The sequence below is a fragment of the Excalfactoria chinensis genome, chromosome 7 (assembly GCF_039878825.1).
Source record: "Excalfactoria chinensis isolate bCotChi1 chromosome 7, bCotChi1.hap2, whole genome shotgun sequence".
Classification (NCBI taxonomy): domain Eukaryota; kingdom Metazoa; phylum Chordata; class Aves; order Galliformes; family Phasianidae; genus Excalfactoria; species Excalfactoria chinensis.
The window spans coordinates 19752809-19776500 of NC_092831.1; positions in this window are offsets into that span (position 1 = coordinate 19752809).

A 23692-nucleotide genomic window follows, 5' to 3' on the forward strand; every position below is an offset into this window, starting at 1 on the left:
GTTGACAGTTCAGGTTACCTTAACAAAACTTATGCAATCTACCTATTTTCTTGCAGCCATTTACACACCCACAGTGCACAGTACACCAAGAATATAAATGAATAAAAGGCCTGGCATTAATCTACAAAACACCTAGGCACTATCAGCACGTAGAGAAGGAGCACTTTTGCAGACTATCAGCTGAATGACTTATCCATTTTTATCTACTTATGCAGTTTGTCGAGAACAAATTACACTGTAGGGGTGGGGTGAAAACTGAGTAAATTTGGGTTGATTCATCACCTGTCCTACTTTGCAGATCAATCAGTTAATAATTTCATTGACCTGGAGGATCACTCTGAACAATATATTCAATTCAGTCATGCATTTAGTTTAATTAAGGTTTGAAGATACAGTGCTCTGTTGGCAAAGAGATATTAAATCTGTTTTCTTTCTGCTTTCCATTCACCATGTGAATTTCCCCTACTGGTTATCATTCATAAAAGATCTTTTATTTTAACTTAGCTAAATTGCCTGCTTCTGTGAAATTATGTGCCATTCTTTGCAATAAGAATCAGGTGAAAGTCTTTCTGCACGCCATTTGGTAGACATGCTGGAATTGTTAGGCTTCTCAGACTCCTTTGCAATGAGGCTGGGGTACACAAATCTTAGAATCCAGCTACTTGAAAAATGTCTAGGGATGTGTGTGCAAATGGTCTGGTGCAGAGATGAAATGAGAATCACTCAAATGCTGAAGGTACTGTCAAGAGCAGGATTTACTGGGCCAAAGGCTCTTCCTTACTGACTTCCTGGCACAACTCAGGATGTTCCAGGAGGTTCAGTCATATGTTGGGCTGCCGATCAGAGAGCACATTAAGATTTTCCACTGTTATTGTTTTCCATGTAATGGGCCGGCCTCTTCTTCTGGTAAGCTGCTAGGTTTGGAGATCCAAAAATTAACCAGTCATGACTGAATGAAAGCATTGCTGGTTTTAGAGCCATTACTGTCACTGAATTGCATTTGTGTTCAATTACATGCTTTCAAAAATATGAATAGCTGTAAAAATGACCTATTCTAGAGAATACTAGGTACCTGCAAAGGCAAGAACATTAATGGGGAAGGATTAGGCTGGGCAGCTAGCCATATTATTCCTCTGTATTTCCTTGGTGAATTAGCATAAGAAAATCTAGAAACCAGACCTCTGCTGTTATTAAGTGCAGTCTTCCCTCCTGGACTTACAGCCAGAGGATTTGGGAATTCCTTTGCTTTGAATGAAGGCTTTACTTCAGCAGCTATGGTTTGAGCTAGCAAATTGGTTAATGGCTCTGTAGACAGACTCAGGACTCAGACAATGTCCAATACATGCATCCATCACTCACTTGCTGTGTGATTGATAACACTTTTTGTTCCTGGTGTTTTGACAGGCACTAGGCAGGATTTGATTATGCTAGTTTTCCTACTTTCTTTCATTTCCATAATTTGCTTGTAGAGTCTGTTCCTGGCCTCAGAATAAGAAAGAACACGTAAGCTTCAGATACCTGAAGGGAACTGCTGTATAGTGAAGCTCGTAGTCCTTTTTATTCTTCGCTTGGATTTATTTATGTACATGGGAAAATCACCACAGATAAGCTCAATTTTAATACATACCTATATTGTAAAAAATTATGTTCCTACTGCTCTCAAGGTGTTATCTGAGAAATCCCAGGATATTAATTGCCAGCTGGATAAAACAGTCGCAAAGTAATTTCACTCAAATCTTAGTGTCTTTAGCGTTAATTGCTAAAACATGAATTTTAGAAGCAGCTACGTTTGATAGTAGTTCTTTGGTTTCAGAACACTGAGACTGGAGAAATGTGGGTCAGGTTTGACAGCACATCCCTGAAAAGACCATTTGCTGTTTGGAACATTATTTTCTCCCAGTGCAGAGAAAGGCTGGGCAGCACAGAGTTTGTGCTATGGCTGTCACAACACACAGGAGACATGTCTTTATCAGTGATTATTAGCTTTCTTCTTCATCCTTGTATCTGGACTTTTATTTTACTTGGCTGAAAAACAGACTGGAAGATAGAGACTGTGTTACTGTGTGTGGCAGAATGTGCAAAATTATCTGGCTTTTTTCCCCTTTGGAAACCATGCAAAAACATTATTTCTGATTTTGTAGAGTGCTGCTTGAAAAGTTATATTGGGTTTGCATTATTTCTGCCCTCTAATATCTGAAAAAAAAAAATCTAAATATGTAATTTTAATGCCCTTTGCCTCTTTCCAGCTAAGTCTACATTTCCTAATTCTTTACTTTTTGATGCACATTTCATTCAAGAAACCTCACACTGTTCAATAGCAAAAAGATACTTGAAAGAAAAAGATGTGCCATGAGAACCTGGACTCTCACTATGACTGCCCTCCAGATGTGGGTATCCGGGGCAGAGACCTCTTGCTGAGTGTGTACACATGTGCAGTGCCATTGCTTCACATTTAGTAACCCCCGGTCAGTCCTCCCTAGATGCCATTCTGACCTCATCTCACTGCAAGTTTGTTCTTATTAGGGGTCTGATCCATCAAAGCACTTAAGCACATGGTTGTAGGTTGTAAACCCACCAGGACTTTTTATAACCCTGTAAAGTATGTAGAGTGTGTACCTACGGCACTATAAAAGGTAGGTTTAAGTGATGCCTGCGATAAGAGCTAGCCTTTTCTTTTCAGCAGTTACCCTCTGTAACACGGTTCCTGCAGATTTTCAGCATATATTTCAAACTAGGCTGGTTTTGACAAATCGACTGTTTATTTTTTAGGTGTTTTATTTTGTTGTTTTTTGTCTTTTGCACCTGTCTAGAAGAGCATCTATACCTAATAAATTTTCAAGATATTCTTCCTTATCTGCATTCCTCAAAAAACCATTTAGATTCTGTTAGACACTCTGGAGAAATACTTAATAGTTCAATTTTTTCAATTCAGCTTCTTAAAAAAAATTAAAGCAAATAAGAAAACAGAACCATCGTAGTCCCTGCAGATAGCACAGAGAGTACCTCCTAGGGATTGCTCTGAGAGCAGAATTTCACCCAGTGCTGAATTTTTATTTCTGTAAGCACTGAAAATAAAAAGTAATTAAACCTCTGCATATTCCTGGTGTACTATAAATACATTAATAAAATAGGCAAAGAAAACCAAGTCCTAAATTATTAGCAGTAGTAAAATGCTGAATATTGAAATAGTTTAATTTATTCATTTATAATTTTTATCAGGCTTAAATAGGCCTCTAGGAGCAATTTAACTATTACAATAACACAACTGTTCAGTACACTCAGCACTTAGATACACAGACATCTTTGCACAAAACCAAATAGCAAACTACTGGCAAAATCCCATGTTCCAATGTAAAGCGATGATGAATTTACACAAAGACAGCAGATTGTTCTCTGCTGCCTCCTTTATGAATGACTAACTTCTGTATTTCAGTGTAAAAACTACTGGGCTGTGAATCAGCATCAAGGTTTCAGCTGGGACGGAGTTGTTTTCATTAGAGTATCTAGTATGACGCTGTGTTTTGGTTCTAGGAGAAAAACAATGGTGATAACGCACCCATGTTTATAATTGCTGCTAAGTGGTGTTGTACAGAGAGCCAAGAGCATTCTCAGTGAAGGGCCCAAGGAGCAGGGACACAACAGAATTAGGACAGCTGACTGCAAATTGGCCAAAGGATATTTCAAACTATATGACATCAAGCATAAGAAGCTTTGAAGGGAGTAGGTGTTCATCTCTCTCTCTTACACCGCTTGGAGGGCTAGCTGGGAATTTATCAAGGGGTGGTGAGCAATTGCTTGTGCATCACTTGTCATTTACATTCACACAATAGAGTCATAACCACTATCCTTTTCCTTTTCTCTAGCAGAGACAAGTGTACATCCTTTAGTCTTGGTATTAAATAATACATTTTCAGAAAAAAAGGTACTCGTTCTAGGAAAAACCTAGAACACTGTGTATCTTATCCAACATAACATCTCCAAGAATTTCAAGTGGTAATTATTCTTTCAGATAAGTATTAGAAGGCATTGAAATAAATGAATACCTGCTGTTACGCTCAGAATTCTACCAGTAAAAGACATCTAGTATCAAAGTAGGGAAAAAGGGAATGGATCAGAGATCTGAATAGTCTTTGTAAAGCTGTACCTTAATATATTGCTTATATCCAATTTGGTAAGGTTTCCTCCAGAAATATAGTATCATAATTAAAGGTTGAAAGGGATCTCTGGAGGTCTCTCTTCAAAACAGGATCAATTCTGATGTCAGACAGTGTTACTTTAGGTCTCCATCTGGGCTGATCTTAAAACCTCCATGGCTGGAGACTGCACAGCCTTTGGCCATCTCATTCCACTGCTTGAGTGTCCTGATGCCATGAGTCCAGAACCACTGCAGGAGTACCAATGACAAAATCTGATTTCATAAACTGCCTCCAAATCACCCTGAGGAAAGGCCATTTATGCATGCCCTGCAGCTTGCATTTTATTTACTTCTTTAAAGAGAGGTAAAATCTGCTCCCTCTGTGAATACAGTTACTATTACTTTTGGTAGAGGCTCCCTCTACACCCAAGCAAACAATATACTTTGTCATATTTTGAACATTTCTTAGCCAAGAGACCTTGAAAGAGTTTTCTAATTTATGTAAATTCTAAGGTCTCCGCCTGAGTGTGAAAGCACAGAGTTACTGACTTAGGCCTTCATCTGATCTAACCTTAGATGCATCTGTCCCCACTGAAAAGCATAACAGTGCCTGGACATTAGATGGCTGCTGAAGAATCTACTGCTATGTTCACCCCATTCCATGGATGAAATACGTTCCCTGGACACACCTCCAGTGAGATGTTTAGAATATTCATTATATGAATATGATGATGATTCACTTTTTCTTTTTTTTCCTAAGCAATTTTAAAAATATATTGGTATTCTTTTTAAAAACATGTCTTTAGTTCAAATTTTAAGATACTTTCTGTCTCAATCAGTTTATCAGTCAGGTGTTTCTCTACCACAGGTTTCTGACTGAGCATGGATGCCTGAAAATCTGAATGCTTGGAATTTTCTGTCAGTGAAGGAGGTCTAAAACTTGCTTTGAGATCCCTTTCATAAAATATGCTGCATCCTTGCAGAGCATAAACCATTACGTAGACTTCTAATATTTTGTAAGATGCTGAGAAATCATTTACCATCAAGAGAAACTTGCTTACGTGTAGGAATTGCATAGTTTATTTTGTAAAAAGGAATATAATAAAATCTAACAGAGAAGGGAAATCAAGATATCTGTGGAAGACTTTTTCACTGTTGCCATAGTAACCCCCTTAATAAGCTGGTAACCTTGGTTAGGGACAACCCCATAGGCAAATGTAAAAATTTCTGTCAAAATGAATACACTCTCAGCGTTTGGCTTTTTGCATTGTTTTTGCAAATATCCCATTATTATTTTCCTTGTTGTCTTTAAGAAGCAGAGAATCTGTTCCAGCCATTGCTCCAAGTGTTTAGAAAGGTATGTTTCAGGTACAGCACATTTAATTAGGATTTAATGAGGTTGGTAGAAAAAAAAAAATAAAAATAAGATAACCAATTTGGCTTGAATGTTCATCCAAAAAACATCAAAAGCATTTTCAAGAGTATTAAAACTGCAAATTTAGAAATGATTGCAGAATCACTTGACTACTGCCTGCTCCTAGCAGATCCAGCTTTCAGTTTCTGCAAAGGCTGCAAGTGAGAGAGAGCTAAGAAGAGAGAGAAAGATTCTGAATTTACATAATCAGAATGAGGGCCAGGGTGAAAAATTACAGTCTAAATCCAAGTTCAAGTAGTAAATGCCAAGGTTTGGGTTCAAACTGTGTGTGCTATTTTTTTGTACTTACGGGAGAAAGAAGAGACCAGCCCTTGCACCAGGGGCTGGTGTGGGGTCCTGGACCCTGAGTAAGTAGGAAAATTACTGGGGACTAGGCAGGCTGTGGGTCTGAGGTAAAAAAGTTTGGAACCACTAACCGAAAGAGAAAAGCACCCTATTTCTATAGTATTTGAACACAACTAGAACAATGCAGCATCAAAAAATAAGGCTTTGTAGTAGGTGATGAACAAACATAGGATGACATAATGTCCTAGCTGGACCTAAATCTCCGGTTCTGCACAAAACGCACATACTCAACTTCAGCATCTCAAGCTGTGACTAAATGCCATAAATTATAAAATTTTCCTTATTTTTATTTTCAACCTTTTTCTCTTGTGAGGAATAGATGAATGGATAATGTAGAAATGTCACTCAGCTGGAGACGAGATAGCTACCAACTATTATACCAGTTGCAATACTCTCAAAGTTAATAGTAACTATTTTTTTCATGCCTTATTGACTTCTAATAATCTCTGAGGTGATTAATGCATAAGAAAGTATGTATGTGTTGATGACAGAAAGCAGAATGAAGTGTACTGATTTATGGCAACTCTTCATTAAGGTTAAAAGCATTCCACTGTGATGAAGACATCAACCATAGGCTGTGGTATTTTCACACTGCAAAGGAATAGTTAAGGGCAGGAAGACAAAAAAAGAAAGCAAACAATGTTTTAACTTGAATTCAAGCCAGATTTCACAAAAACAAGACCCTATTCAAATCCAACGAAGTAAAACGTGGAAAGTATCTGCCACGATTCCCTGTTAAAGGCAGGGGTGAAATGTATCTACTTATGCATGTGCTAAAAATGTTGCTACGTAAGCTTTATTATATTGAATAAATATAGTTAACTGCAAATCTTCAAATCTTGATTCCTACACTTTATCATCTACAATTAAATTTAAATCACCAATTTAAGTTATAGAACAAGAAGGATATTTTCATATCTTTTGCACTGTGAAGTTCTGATTTCTATTTTTTAGTTACAAAGAACAGTCCAAACCCCCAAAATCAGACTGAGTATCAAGGTGACACTTTAGGCTATATAACAGCTGTGACAAAGATACTTCTGGAACATATTTTCAAGGAGCTGGTAGAAAGGAGTTATGTAACACAGCTGTAGGTTTTGGATATAGGGAGCACAAAAGAAGCAAAATGGAAGTATTGCAAACTTTTAATTCAAAAGGAAAATTCCTCTTAACTCCAATGGGATCAAGATTCGGTCTTGTGTTCTTAATTATTTCCTGGTGAGTTTTACACAAGTGAATATTACCAGCAAAATTCAGGTCATTAACACAACTGCCTCAACACTGAAAAAGACTGAATGCATGCTTGTTTCCCAAATGACATGTGGCCCTGCAGTCTGTGCACATATGCATCCCCATGTAATAGAGCTGAAATTCTTCATAAGCATTATCATCAGTCATTTTTCTCAGAGGAAAACGAGCACAGTATGTCATTACGCCTTAGGATTGTATCACAGTTTGGCTACTAATAGGCACTGGGCCAAACTCCAGAAAAAAAAATCAGAATATATTTATTTTGGAAGCCTCTTAAAACAGGAACTCCCTCTTTTGTGGTACTTAGCACACTGTCAGCACTTACAAATACAAACAAATAATTAAAAATCTGATATTCAGTTTTGGCAAAATGTTCTGAATACCTGTCTGAAGAGGATTAATTAGGCAGCTGCATCTCTCTGGACTTCAAGCCTGGATGGCTTCTGCCCCCAGCATTCGACAGCAGTACATCTGGGGCTCCTCACATCAGAATCCCCCTCTACAAAGTGTAAAGTATCCTCTGAGCAGTGAGGTAGGAACACTCTGCTTTATCACAGGTCCACACTGTCTCATAATTGCCTTAATGCTCTTGACTACTTTTTACTTACAATTAAAAAGAATGAAAGGACATTATTTCTGCCTTATCTAATGGTGTCTCTGATTCTGGCTCACAAGCAACAGTGTGTGTGGTGCTTTTTCTTAAAAAATATTTTTTACGTTTTTCAATCTTCTGAAATTGCTAAAGCATTTCTCATATCTTTAACGGACCATTTTCAATAGTACAGAGAAGCCCTCCTTGTTTCTTCTTCAGTCTGATTAAATTAACACAGACACTTAACACCTATCTTAACAGCCCTTGCTGAAATGAACAACTGCTGGTATATTCTTTAGTCTTTTGAGGTGACTCCCAGCCACCCACGGGCATTTGCAGAGCATATATAGATGTTGTCTTTTTTTCCTAGGACTTACAGTTGGAAAAATGCTGTACATTAATTAATATCACCACTAAGTCACCATAATTCTCTGTGATGTTCAGAGAGGAAGTTTTAGATGTATTTCAGTTCTCTAGACTCATCTGCATAGGTATGCTGCTCCCAATCATCCCAGGAGTTTTCTCCATGTCCAGTCAGACTCCATTCAAAGCAGGAGCACCGCACCTTTCCTGCAGCTGCCCACCATTTAACTTTCAGTATGTCTATGGTGCAGAGCAGAGCTTAATGTATGGATGAAGAGTGTACTACTAAAGTCATTATGTTGCTCTGTTTTCGAGGAACCTTAATAGGTTTGAGGTTATTTATGCAATGAAGAACAGCTTTCATATTTTCTTCTCAGATACTCATGATACAACGTAAACATCACTGCCCAAATGTGCATTTTCACTTTCTTTAAACCTTTGACACAGCAAGGATTTAAAAAATATTTTTACTTCAATGTTCTGATTATTTGCTATCAGGTCTAACAACCCTTTATAGTTTTTGTATGTGACTTCAGAAGAGGGATTTTGTGGACTCAAGTAATCCTGAGGTAAGCAATCACTACTAGAGTTACTAGGTTCGGTACACATACAGGCATATACTGAGTAAGGTTTTAAGAATCATTAATAGGGTAGTTTTAATATAGCAGTATAATCCCAGATGTCATCTGCAGACTTTGCATCAAAATAGATATGAAATTAATCCCTCTGTCTAATAAGATTTCCTTGGAAAATACTAGATCATAATAAGTATTGCCAGTAGAAAGATCTCCTGATAATTCTGCTGCTGTAGATACTATCTCAGTCATTCTGATGCTTCTGCTTAATAAGGCATAAAGTCTGTCATGATAAGTGTATGCATCTTTCCTTTCAAAATTCTGCTTTGGTTATAGTTCCCAGAATAGAAAAAGCTACCATATGAGAAGTTACTACAGAAAGTCACACTAGTTTCTTTCATCTCATCTATGTTCTTCACAGGCTTCAGAGGAATGAATCATCACAGTTCTAGGCTAGACTCTTTAAACAGGCTTACTGCCTTGGATTTATTTTTATATATGTTTATTTTAAGTACAATTAATAGAAATGATTTTGTTTTAGATCTTCAATACTAGGTTCCATCGCACCTTATTTTTGGTACATTTTCTCATAATTTTCACTGCTAGCCAGTGAGAATCCTTCTCTTCCAACTTCAGCTAACTCTGCAGTGGTCTGTCTCTAGCAGAAAAAACTCTTCTTCCAAAAACCTAACATTTAAAAATTGACTGTATCTTGCAGTTATTATAGAAGATACAGACTGGGATTTCCCAACTCTGCAAGCTGTTAAGAACAGGTGAAAAATGGCATGCGCACTCCTGCTTTGGAGGAGGACTCCAAAGTGAAGTGAACTCACATACCCTACATTTCTGTTTTAAATACTTTGCATGGGTCCCAGCACCAGTAACCTGTTGTCTAACTTTCTGCATAATTTTCCAGCAAGAAACACATTACTTCAGGAGGAGACGGTGAGACCATACAGTCCTTAACAGAACTCATAACATGTCAAGGCTAGTATTACACCCTGCCCAATCACCTCTATGTAACAGCTCAGACTTTGATTACCATGCAATGAATACTTACAGAAAGATCTTCATAGTAAGCACAGAATTAAAATAAATAAATAAATAAATAAAAAATCCTGAATACTTTTAAGTAGTAACTAAAATTTAAGATAGTCTTGTGAGCAGAATCACATATAGATGAGATGTATGAATAGCCAGGTAGTCTTGCATTTCTTATGTTACATTTTTCTCTCTCTCTCTTAAGTCAGAGCTATACAGCTCAAAGTGCTCTTTTTGGTATGAAATATCTCCACTGAGATTATCTGTTTATTGTTTTTGATCAGTCACCAGTCTTAAGGAACTAGAAAGAAGAGAATATAAAGAAACTCAAGAAATCAAAAGTATATAGTAGTCAAGAAAAGCATCTCTCAGATTGGACAAAATAGAGAAAATGAGCTCATAATTCCGCCATTGGTACACAGACACATTAAAATATCATATTTGATAATTAGCTCACACAAGAAAGAATTGTGCCAAATCTAATAGGGTTACTTTGAATAAAATTGGTAGCATACCGTCAGATATATGTGCAAACTTTCTAGTGCTGTGATTTAATTTTAACTAGGCACTTGAGGATTCCTTTAACTCACATTTCATATATTTTGAAATTGGAAAATTCTAAATGTTTTGTTAATATTATAAGTCACCATACTGTGGATATTCAGCAAATAGAAATATATTCTTTTACTGTTTACATGAATTATTTCCCTCTACTAAGTGTACAAAGGAACCAATACAGCAAAATAAACATGAGTCGTACAATACAACTGCAATTGTTTGTCTGATATTATATCAGAGCACAAGGAGACATGCATTAAATATTAACTCCAGCTAATGATAGAAAAGAGTCTCTTACACAGATTGTGACTGGATGATTTTCCTTTAGAACAGTCATAGTGTTCTAGAAGAAAAAATGTTTCGTAAGTAGAATGGCAACTATTCACTCCTTCCCTAACCTGGAAGATAGCACATTAGCTTTACATTAAATAAATATCAGCAGTATTATTAAACAAAGCTTAACTGTTGTCAAAACCTGTCAATTATCTACTTTATGCCAATTCTTTACAAGTGCTACTCAAAATAGTGGCTGTTATTATGATGTTAGTCTTTCTGACTTCTAATTTTCTGTATTACTAAAAAACTTGTAGTTTATTCTAGGATACAAGTTCTCATTCCAGAACAAGAACCCTTAGATGGTGCTGGGACTTAGTGATCTCCTAGACCTCTGGCAAAATTATTTTGTCTTCTCCTAACAGAATTTAAACAAATCCTGTCCTACCAGGCAAGGAAGAAATGACTTCTCAAAGACTTCTCAGACACTTTACTTAGTTCTTTTTCTCCACTGCCATAAATCCTGGTGTGGAGATTATTAGTGACCTAAGACTACTTATTTTCTTCTTTTTTTTTTTTCTTTCCCTTACACAATGAACTGTGACCATGTTACTCACTGGAATGCTCACACATCATTCAAGTATAAATGTCCTGTTTCTGCATGGCTTATTTTCACACCATTGTTGGGTGATAAAATACTTTTACACTATTTATAAGGCATGGGCATTGTAACTAATCTATCCAGTCTGTTACAGGTATGTCAAAGAAGAAAAATTTTCAGGTAACCATGTATTTGTGTAATGCTGTAGGTACATATATTGGAACCAGACATGTTTGGCTGATCCTAACACGTTATTTGAATGTCAGATTAGCTGGTAGCAATGTTCTATGAATTCTATGATGCACAGAGAAATTGAGACTGTACCTTAATCTGAGTCTGTGAAATGATCCAAAAAAACCCATCTCCTAAGAGAAATTTACTTACAGAATTTTGGGACAACAAAAGTCCATGATTTTTGTCCACATTTAGTGAAAACATTTTTAATTCACCTCCCTATGGTCTACAAAGACCTTGCATAATGTTTGGCTCTGGACCTCACATACTTTCTTTACAAAGGAATCCCTGTCTGTTTCCTGAGTGGGAATGCTAACTTTTGCAAGCAAGCTCACAATGTGCGTGTGTGCGTGTTGCCCCACAATTTTGAGCCGTGCAGCCCAGCACTCCATGCTGTTAAATAAACACAGCATGGCTGCTGGGGCACACAGCCAAGGCTGAGGCCGGGAGGAGGGGATGAGGCTGGGAGGAAATAAGAGCAAATTCCTCTGAAATGATCTGACAGGAAATGACAGAGTGTCAGCCTTATATAACCACACGGCGAGAGAGAGAGGGCGGGAGAAGTTCTTCCTAAACACAGAGCAGTGCCAGATCTCAGTAGGTGAGGATGATGAAATAATAAAGCATTTCCCGTGTGTGTTTTTCATTAGTCCTGTTTTGTTTTTCTTCCAAGTGCTGTGGAAACAGAACAGAAGCCCATGTTTCAGCCAGGATTGCAATGGCCTCCTCCCATGGGAATAGCAGCTGCATAAATAGGAGGGAAGCCCTCAGTGGAATTGCTTCCAACACCTTTCTAATGGAAATAATGATTTGCAAAGTCCAGTTTATACCTTTGCCACTTAATTAGTAGCCAAGATTAAAAACATTGTTCCAACTCCCAGCATCGTTGAAATCTGGCAAAACCTTAAATATTCCACTGTTTTCCAAGAAGGTAGCCCATAAGTGATCATTGTAAGGACAGTCTTAGCCCGTTCAGTCAAGCCCTTGAATCAGTCAACACTTATTATATGAATATTAACCAGTTTGATGTCAATTAGTGGAAATTTGTTAGCAGACAAAACCTATGAGATGTTTTATTTTGAATTCCTTGCTATCCCCACTGAAGCTCTCTAAGATGGGGCTAAGGACCCAGCCACACACTTCTGAAGGCCTAAAGTAGAATGTAGTCAAACACACAAAAACTCTACTGTCTATAAGGCACACGAAGAACAAGGAACTGGATATCAGATTTTTTTCCTGGAAGGAATCAATTTCTAGTCACAGATTTGGGTGCATAACAGTCTATTCTGTATATGTCAATACTGAGAATATAGAGATAAAAAATGTGTATCCAGTGTGATGGCAATTTGTATCCTCATTTTGCACTACTTTAGAAGTCCTTTTCTACCATGTTCTTATACAGTATATTCTCATATTAAGAAAGTAATAGTTTCTAAATTAAAAAAATATCTGACTTGTTCATTAATTTGCCTCCTAAAAATAACCTAAAAAAAGTTAAAAAGAAAAAAAAAAAAAGTTAAAAAAAAAGAAAAGAAAAAAAAAAAAAAAAAAAAAAGAAGGAAAAGTCTGGCTACTCAAGCCAGAAAGGGTGATGAAAGATTTCCTCAACTCTTAAGAACATTACCTGTCTGGCACGTGAGGCGGATTTGACTTTACTGTGAATTCTAACTTTTGTTTAAAATTAATAAAGTACCCTCACGTACCCTTCTACCTGCGTATATCAGCATGCAGTATGACAACCTGGTGCTATACAATTCAAATTAAGTATTAGGACTGTGAGTTCAATCTCAAAGTTTTACAGCAATCCTAAAACACTCACAGCTAAGAAGGAAACACAGGATCAGGGTCTTGCTATAATATGGAAAACTCCTGACAGTCTTGAAGCTGGGGTTTCCACTTAGCTTATGGAGACTCCACTGTAACTACCATTAAGTGACCATGACATATACAGCATAGTATCTTCCTGCACAGATGAGTGTTTAAAAGAAGCGCTAAATGTTGCCTTCTAGAAAACAAGCTCACCAACTGGTTATCTACAATTACCTTCAGCCAATGTCACTGTGGTACCCAGAGTTCAAACTTATACCTAATTTGAAGTATCTCTTAAAAATAAGTTATAAAAAAATTCCCAAGTATTTCAAATTGCCAGAATTATTTTCTTATGCTTGTTTAATTTATAAACTGTTATTAAATGAGCCATCAAATGTAGCACAGTACAGTACTTCCAGAAATTGACAATGTAGACACCACTGTCAAAATATAATGTCTTTCCTTTGATACTGATGGGAGTTCGGTAACCTACATGATCAATGCAATCTATCACTAGATTCAAGCGGTGACAGCACCTCAAGAACAACCTGATAAAGTTGCAATTATATCTTGATACTGTTGGCCATCCAAGCTTCTATTATTTCACTAGTAAGAACCATTCTAAGGCCAGGAACCTCTCTTGGAGGGGTCATATTTATGCGTGATCACATAGCTATGTTGTTGGAAAAAAAAAACATGCTCACATAAACTAGATTGTTTCTCCACCCTAGTTTAAAGAAACTTAAATGCTAACAACAATTACTGTTCATTTACACACTTAGTAAATTAGTCGTGTTGTTTTAAATTATTAATTTATTACAAGGATATCTAGAGATTGTTCATTTAGTAATGTGTCCATGCATGGGTGTTGAAATACACATAAATGATAGTGAAGTATGTTCCATTTATGCAAAACATATTTCACAATCAATAAGTTTTGCATAAAAGTTTTCATTATATGGAAAGGTAGTATGAAACTTGCCCTGAAGTATTTTTCATCTTTGTGGAGACTACAGCTAAACTCCTGTTTAGATAAAGTGTCTGGACAAATCCTTTAGTGTGGAATGGTTTGTGGGAATTTTGCTAATCCATGCTAACGGGTGCAAGACTTTCATTCTGGAATTTTATCTCTGGAGTTACAAAAAAAAAGTACAGTCTTCCTCAGTAGTCTTAGGGCATATTCCTCAATCAACACACAACTATGACATGAGGAAGTCCGGTATGTTTACTGGGGAGCTAACAGGTTATTTCTTATAAATGTAGGCCGTTAGTTTCCAGAAACTGTAGACTTGGTCTTGCAGTTCTAACATTAGGACTCTGTCACAGGACTCAAGTAATATATGCTGCTACATCTTCTCAATTCATGTGGTAAAATGAATGGTTGTGGAAACATCAACAAAATGCTATCAAAGCAAGGATTCATTTTTTAACAAAGCACATTATTTCTGCTAAACAATTACAACAATCAAGTCACTGATGTCAAAGTCTACCAGAGGATCTAGAAGTCAATTTATGTGTGATCACATAGTTACACTGTAATACCGCTGGGGGAAAAAATAAAAAAAGATGCTAACATAAAATAGGCCAGTTTTCTGCCCTTCTTTGTGTGAATTTAAATCTTAGCAATAAATACTGTTTAAGAAATTCTTTGATTAGTCTTTCTAGAGTAGCTTGTTTATTCCTGAGGTTATGAAAATGGCCTGCCTGTAAACAGTGGGCCAAATTCTAGCAATACGATTATACATGCAAGTTGTAAGACTGACAGATGAAACTATTACATTATCATTTTTTTCTGTTCCATTTTTCACATTAGCAAAGTACATTAAGTAACAAAACCTTCAAGACCAGAGTACAGAAGACAGGATCCCAGAGACATTACTAACAGTCAGCAGTGACCCTTTTCTCTCTCCTGTCATGAAATAGAGAGGTACTGTAAATAATTTTTAAAATTCATATATTGAAAGAACAGAGCTTCCTGTATCCTTTACAGCCTTTGCTAACTACTTCTTGAAGACATAATATTCAATTTTTGAGATAATATATCATTTTCTTTGGCACTTAAAACAAATTTCTATTTCTATGAACTAAGATAACCTGATGCTGTGAAACTCAATGTTTCTAATGATTTTATACTGTACAATTTGAAGGTTTCTATAACTTGCAGCTCAAATTACTGTGTAAATCCTGCACTAAAGGCCAACTAAAAAACTATCCTGCTGTTCCTTGTGTGTAGAAACTAGAGAAGTACAGAGCAAGTGTGCTACTACACCTACTTGCCACGCATTTATAAAATCTCAGCAGCAGCTAAATAACAATATGCAACACTAAATACATGAATTGCTTCATGTTAGATTATTTTAAAATAAGAATATCATAGGATACAGCCTATTTATCTAATGCATTAAGTTGGAAACCTTAGACAAATTGCCTTCTTTCACTTTACCTTCAACACCAGTTCAGCATTTCACAGGTGATGAGGCTGAGCATGTCAAAGTTAAGAAATACTAGAAAAGTAAATGTCTGCAGGAAAACAGTTCAGACCTCTTGTGTGTATACACCTAACCAAAGAGTTTAGTTACACATCAGCATGCTATTTTTGTCACGAATTCCACAACACTTTTTTCAGGTTTCAGAATAGTACTTGAAATACTAGAATTACAGTGCCTACTAAGATGCTCTTTAATCATAGGTTTTTCCCTTATTGCTACTGCATGGTCTCAACAATTCTTTTCTAATCAGTATTTTAAAGTTGTTCTGAAGACAGAGCACATTTGATCAGGTGAATACCTGGGTCCTTATCAATAGAACACTTAATCTCTGTGAGGCACCAATCTCCTTACCGTGTCTTTGAAGTAAATAGACACAATCACTTCTATTTCACAATTGTTGACTTAAGGTAGATTGGTACTAAAATTAGAAGTTTCCAATACATTTGTATGTCAATTTTAGATGGTTAATTTTGGAGATAGCGAGGAGTGACTAGTAATACATAGGACATCATACATTCAAAATTCAGCTGTCAGTGACTTTTGCCATGAGAAATCTTCGGTGCTGGAAGCTACAGCACACGGGACTGAGTTAGAACTTCAGAAAAAGGGGAACAGTTACTGACCCCACGTCAGTCAGAGGTCAGCCAGTGAGGTATTGGCACAGGTTGCCTAGAGAAGCTGTGGATGCCCCATCCCTGGAGGCATTCAAGGCCAGATTGGATGGGGTTCTGGATGATCTGGTCAGTAGCAATCCTGCCTATGGCAGAGGGGATGGAACTAACTAATCTTTAATACACCTTCCAATCCAAGCCACTCTATGATTCTAAGGCTGATTCTATGATTTAATGATTCTATGATTTGATGATTCTATGATTCTAGAATTTGATGTCATTTTGCTGTGGAGCAAGATATGCAGCACCTTTACGACACCATGTGTCAGAGATAAACCCAGGAAGCTCTAAAGAGAGTTTTAACTTGGTTAAATTTTTTTTAATTCCTATTTTTCTGAACGTTAATTTCAAAGATAGTTTGTTTCTGACATTGCTCTGATCTGGAACAGGCTCAGAAGAATTTATCAGGTGAGATATCAGCTACTGCTCATTTGCTCCAAACATACGAGGTGACAAAGGATTGAATAGATCAAAGATCTCCTTTTCATCTGAGCTGATTGGATATGAAATAAATAAGCTCTACAGAGACATTCTCTAAGCACTAGTAAGAACACATTTTGAGATCCTGTGCCTGAGGGCTGGGACACGGCTATCACCATTTTCACTCATAGCTCAATTCACTGCATTTTCATAAGGTGAGACACTGTCTCTTGCCCTGTTTCAGATTCCCAGAGCATCTGGGAGATGGTTTGTAATTCATTTGGCAAATTATTAACTAGACAGCAAGCAAATGACAGGGATCTCTCTATAGAGGTCTGGAACTCAGCTCAGTTGGCAGGAAGAAGGAGACAAGAACAGCCATAAAAGGGTGCCCTGGTGCATGGTATCTTTGGTGAATTGAATGTTCCATTAGATTAAAAGGCATTCAGATGCCCACATCCTTAAAAGACATTAGTCAGGAATTTGTGCATTAACCTCATTAACCTGAGAACATTCTGATGCACAAAAACAGTTTTAGCTCTATGTCTCTTTAGGGTTTCTCCTACACTCTGGGAACAGACTGCTGCCCAGGTCCTTTGGCTGTGACTCTGATCTGCCAGAGTCTGTGGGGAGAAGGAGGCAGAAGAAATACTGCAGCCCCTCTAGGGTGAAGTATCATTGCAGGACAAGACATGCTGAGCTTTCTTGTGTCATAAACAAGCTGCTGGGAGGATATACAAATTTTCAGTGTTGGCAGCTTTGCACTCACAGTAGAACATTATCCTTCTGCACCAAAATACAAGCATGCATTGGCCAAACAACAAAAGATTTACTGCTTCTTCAATTTGTTTTTAAATACAGCTTGACAAATTTAATCAAAGACCACATACTAACAGAATAATTTATGGAAAAATCCTTTAAATGCCCTGGATTTATTAAGTCTATGTGTGACATAAATCAAATATGGCAAAAAAGAGGAATTGTGTTTGAGTGCAAGATATTGCACCATGTTTTACCAGATAGCTAAATTGGTGTTAGGTATTGTACCATCTGATATTAATTATTATAAAGTGATTTTTAGATACACAACTCAATCTCCTGCATTTTGATTCATAGGTACCATTGTTAGACAGCTAGTATTGTTCTTACCTTCGCAAAAAGCTCAAATATATAGCATGAGAATACACTAGTATAACTACCTATCACACCGATATACGAGTTGAGATGAAGAATTCATAAAATGCTAGTTACTGTGCCTGGACATTGTAAAGTACTACACTTCTTGGTTTTCTTCTTCCTGAAAACGTAGAAGAGGATTTCCGAAGTAGAAACTACACACTCTAAGCAAGCATTTAATATAATAAGAAGAACTGATGAGCATACAGTGAAGTAGGTAAGCAATAAGAACACCGTTAAAGACAACAAAAACAGGTAGAAAATGTCACAGCAAGTTGATCTTAACTTTGGTGGACTGGAGAGAAGGAAGCCATCATATGGCTCTTCACATAGTTGGCTTTGCCCCTGAAATACAGTCCAATTGCTCTCAAGCAGATGCTGATAACCAAACAGCTGAGCTTTTCCAGACTTGTAAACCATTCTTGCAGCCATACAGCACTAAAATGCTGCATCAACTCAGAGCTCTCTCTTATTCTGTCAGTACCTTGGTGAAGATATGAACAGGGCACAGAATGGTATCTATGTATGCTGCCACACCTTGTGAGTACTTCAATCCAGAGAAGCTCCCAAGTTGGCAGTTAAAAGAGGTCCTCACCTACAGTACTTTTTCAGATAGCGCAATACGTGCTGAGTGAAAATCAGATTTTACCCCAAACACAAGTCTTCTGCCAAGTGCAGAATTTCTCTTTCCTGCATAAATTCCTCTGGAAACACAAATTCTGAAATCCTCCAAAAGCCACCCTGTGTCCCTGTAAGTTGTCCTTTGCTGCTTTCTAAATTAGGCAGCAAATACGCATTCTAATTTGCACATAAAGGATCTGTGGCAAAAATCATATTTCTTCCACGTAATTGGTTTTCTTTTAATCCTGACCTTAATGTATATCATCCTTGATGAACTGCTTCAAATAGGCTTTGAACTCGGATTTTTTTAAAACGTTAAATAATGAAAAAATGCCATCTTATTTTACTGCTTACATCAAGATTCAGAGAGATGAAGAACAGTGACAGCATAGCTGTTCACCCATAACCCTGGGACAGCAGGTAAACTGACAGTATGTAATTACTAAGAGGTGATATTAAGTTAAAACATATAGCTAAAGTACTGCTATTGCATATGCATCCCTTGGTTTTCAAGGCAGTGTTTAAAATAAAAAACCTTCACTGAGACAGAAAAACTGCTATAGTTATATCATAGCACACTGAGTTGCAAACCTTTTAATGAAAGACATAATTCTTCTGCTGTCTGCATCATACTATATTCTCATGCAAAACACTTTAATGCATCGTGTAAATTATCTAAGACTTTCTTAGTATGTATTACATTTCTTAATCATAGATATTGGGTGTAAAAAAAAGAGAATTATGTGACATGCTGCAAACAAATTGCTTAGTGTTAGCATATACTAGCTGGGTCTATATCTGAAAAATGCATGCATAGAAGGGCTGGAATTTTTAAAATGGGCAGTGTTTGCTTCTAGGTGTGTATGTTATCAACAAAGCAAGATGACTCACCTGAAATGATGGCAGTCTGATTTTCAGCCAATATCATCAGTTTAAAACCAGATCTAGATTAAGAGTTTGGATGATGTATTTATTCTGAATTTTAGAATAAGCTCCATAGCTGGAAGAGGATGTATATAAATAAACCAAATGATTTCATCTACTTTTTCCATTCAAACACATTTAGTTTAGCTATAAAGTGGTTTTAAAAGCAAATCTCATTTTCAGCAATGAAACACTTTTGTTGCCAAGTTAGTACACAGGTTTGTGTTGTCAGATTCTCAGCAGCTGAACACTATTGGAGCTTAAAAGGTGGACAATATCACCACCTCATCACCTGCGGGTAGTTCATTGACTTTCCTTTTGAAAAGAATATCTGATGAAACATACTATTTAATTTTCTGCCAATATTGACTGACATATTGAAAGTAATGCTTATTTATATTACCTTCATACTGAGTAACATGGAGTGCTACCCAGTGGGTTAAAGTTAGCATGTTCAATATTATTTATTTCATAAAATTTCATTCTAGTGGTTATGTATGGGACATCTGTTCTGAATGCAGTAATTTATTCCTGTGAGAAGCTTATGTCCAAGACTATCAAACAAAACAGAATTTGTGAAGGCTAAACTCTTGCGGCCTTTGGAAAAATATAAATACATATTCCACTTAAGAGCACAGAAGAATAGGACCCCTCTAGACTGGCAGCATTAACATGGACCTCTGGGAATAAGACACAGATGAATGCAGACACACTAGGAAAACTATAGTCCAGCACTGAAAAATTGACTGATTGCAATCATCGTATTTAACCGTTGCAAATATGCTGTCCTGTGTTTAAGCTCTCAGCTCTCTAAAGACCAACTTTAATGTTGTTTTTATATGCATTCTTTGCAGCTAACATACAAATACTGGTGCAGATTCTGAGAGGTGATGAATACCTGAAGCTTTCAACATGTCCATAATGTTATTTCAGACATGTTCTTCAGATCTTACTGGTTTTTGAATTATGTATATTCACAATCTGGGTCATAGGTGGGGAAATGACAATGACAATTATACCAAATACCAATACTATGTCCTTCATAGCATTCTGTGCCCAATTTCTTTCAGTAGACAAAACCATAATAGTATAGTGAATATTATTATTAAATGCATGGCATTAGTAATTATAGCCAAGTGTGAAGATATGTATATATAGTGAATTTAAAAAAACCCATGAGTGCTGAAATGCACATTTATATAAAAAAAAACAAAAACACCTCTATTTTAACTAACACAGATCTTAAACATTGTTCATGTTCTTAGTGAAATATAAATAGAAGTAAAGTAAAATAAACAATATCAAAAGACAGTATCAGATTTTTAACAATACAAAAGAGTCTAACAGGAATTGCTTCCATATCTTCTGTTGTTTTTTTATTCATACTCTGGATGAATCACAGGCTGATGTTTGTGGTGGTTATTCATGACATGTCTGGTGGTGTTATGACCTTCCCTCTTTTATTGGTTTATTTGATGTTTGTGGTATTTTATATAATTGATTTATGCCTGGTGATATGTTTGGGTGCTTTCTAGTAATATACAATAGTGATTGTATGTCTGTAAGTGATGTTACATATTGCTGTTTGTGAGCTTCCTTGTCCAGGCCACCACTGTAAATAAAACTTGTTCTCAATAGATTTTTATGTGGTTAAAGATTTTGACTGCTTGAGTGACTGATTGATTGACTGGAAAACACTTGCTAGCAGGACAGTGGGGTATCATGGAAAAATGTGTCATTCATATTTCTAATGCACAATAAAAACAATTTTTAATCTTTTAAAATAGAATAAGGTATCAAAGCAGCAAAGAGTTGCCTACCTTTCTCGTTGGTTGTCCCGACGTGAGTAGCTGCACACTTCATTTCAGAGCCTTCTTCCTCTGACTTACAGTACTGTCGCAGCATATGGCTTATTAGTCTTTTACTGAAAATTCTTTCAGAAAATATACTGGAATTGTCTTTTTCCAAGTTTGTTCTTTCCTTCTTCTTTTTTTTTTTCCCTCTTGTCCCATTGTTTTCTTTTCTGTTCTGTTCTTCTTTTTTTTTTTTTTTTTTTTTTTTTTTTTTCCCCCTGGTGCTTTTTTCCTCTATTCTTTTCTATGTTCTTTTCCTTTTTCCTTCCTTTTCCTTCTTTCCTCCTTTCTTACTTGTTCTGTGTTCTGTCATGTTTCTAAGAGAGAAAAAAATACATAGGCATGAATAATCCAGCTCCTACAATGGAAGTTTTTCAAAGACAAAATTCAGATTTCTTATGTCATATGCTGACTGCACAATCTACTCAAATTGATTTAAAAATAAGATACGCCCCGTGCTTTGAACTTCTTCAGAACAACCCCTAGAAATTCTAATAATTATAAAGCACACACAAACTATTTTGCACTGTCTGGAAAAAGACTGCCAGTTTTTAGTTCATTACTGTCCATGAACTTGTGCTAATGAACACATGTGATTTCTATCCAGATGTAGAAGAGTCCATAGAAGATGACAAAAAGCACAGATCTCTCTTGGTTACACAGCAACCTGTTATCAGTATCTCTGTTATAAACTCTCATTTCATTAGCATTTCCTGAGTCTGATTAGCAGATGTTTGCAGGTCTTGGACCAGACATTATTTGATTCTATTTGAAGTCCAGACACTGTTTCAATTTCTCAACAAAAAAGAAATGCTTGCCATTGTGCATTCTTTGGCTCTCTGACTAATGATGAAAGCTCAGTACAGTCTACAGGTACAAATTAGCACTAGTTTCAGCTTGTCAAGGGAAAAAAATAAAAAGGGAAGTGTGGGATCTTTAGTCCGACCAAGGAGAAACCCAATGAGACCAAAGCACAATATGTGAAAATAAAACCATTTAACAGCAACTGCTTTTCTCCATTTCAGGCATGTTGGGTCATGTTAAACACCACAGCAAAATGATGAAATACACTGTTAGCAAAACAGTTCACTCCCTCATTTCAGTTGACAAAATGAATAAAACTATCAATTTTTTTTCTTGCCAAGTTTGTTTTCATTATGTTGAATGGGTTAGTATGGTCATAGCACCAGAAAAGGATCATGCCTTCTCTCTTTTGTAGCAGCAAACACTTGTGCCAGCTCTGCCACAACACGTGGTTGTGAATTTTGTGTGCACTGACTGGTCACCAAGGATCCCTATATAATGCAGGAGAGAAGAAAAGAAGCTCAAAACTCAGAGACTTTCCAAAACTCAATTTCAACATATATGTACAGAGAATAGAGATGGAGGTATTAAATATATACCGAGTAGAGCTGAGCACATGTGGTTATCCAGTTTCTTCATTGTTTTTACTACTTAAATTGCAATCATTTGACAAGAGTCTGGGAAACCAGCATGGCTTCCGCTTTATCTAGTCAAAATGGCAAGCGGCTTAGGATTTCACACACTTGACTGGATTTTACTTCAGTTATAAAACAGCAAAAGAAACAAAAGAGTGGAAACTAGTGGGTTTCATGACTTGTTTAAGGATCAGGAGAAAATATGGATAACTAAATTCACAAGGAATCTTAGAGTACATGTGACTTTAGAAGATTATAACCAGTTAAGAATGGAACAGAATAAATTCGACAACCTTCAGAAACTTTGCACCTCACAGAATCTATCTGCAAATATCACAGGAGACTGTTCCTGCAAAGGCAGGAGCTGGGCTAAGCCTTTCTTTCTTTCTTTCTTTAGATAGGCTAAGCCTATCTTCCCTTTTCCTTCACAAATATATTCACAAATAATAACATAATAAATATGATTACATTTATGTTTCTAAGAAAGTCCCTGAAGGCGACATTCCAGCCATTATGGGATGGTATGGTAGTGGGAAGGAGAGCAGGTCAGAGGGAGTGAACAATGAACAATGACTCAACATTTGACAACCTGAATTAACAAATGTAGCATCCTTAAGATGCTACTGCAAGCATTATTTCTGTATACTTTACATCCTTTAAGGTAGACAGAGCAGCGGACAATTCTAACTAGCTAATATAACACCATAAGCTCCATAAGAACCACCTTCTGTAAGGATTCATGTAATGTAAACTTCTGGCACTCATAGAAAGCAAAATAAAAACCCCAAAGATGCCCCATCTTTGATCTGAAGAATATATATTTTAAGAGCTGACAAGTGAACACAGAGTTACCATGCCAGATTGGATCAATTATCCTTCAAGCTGAG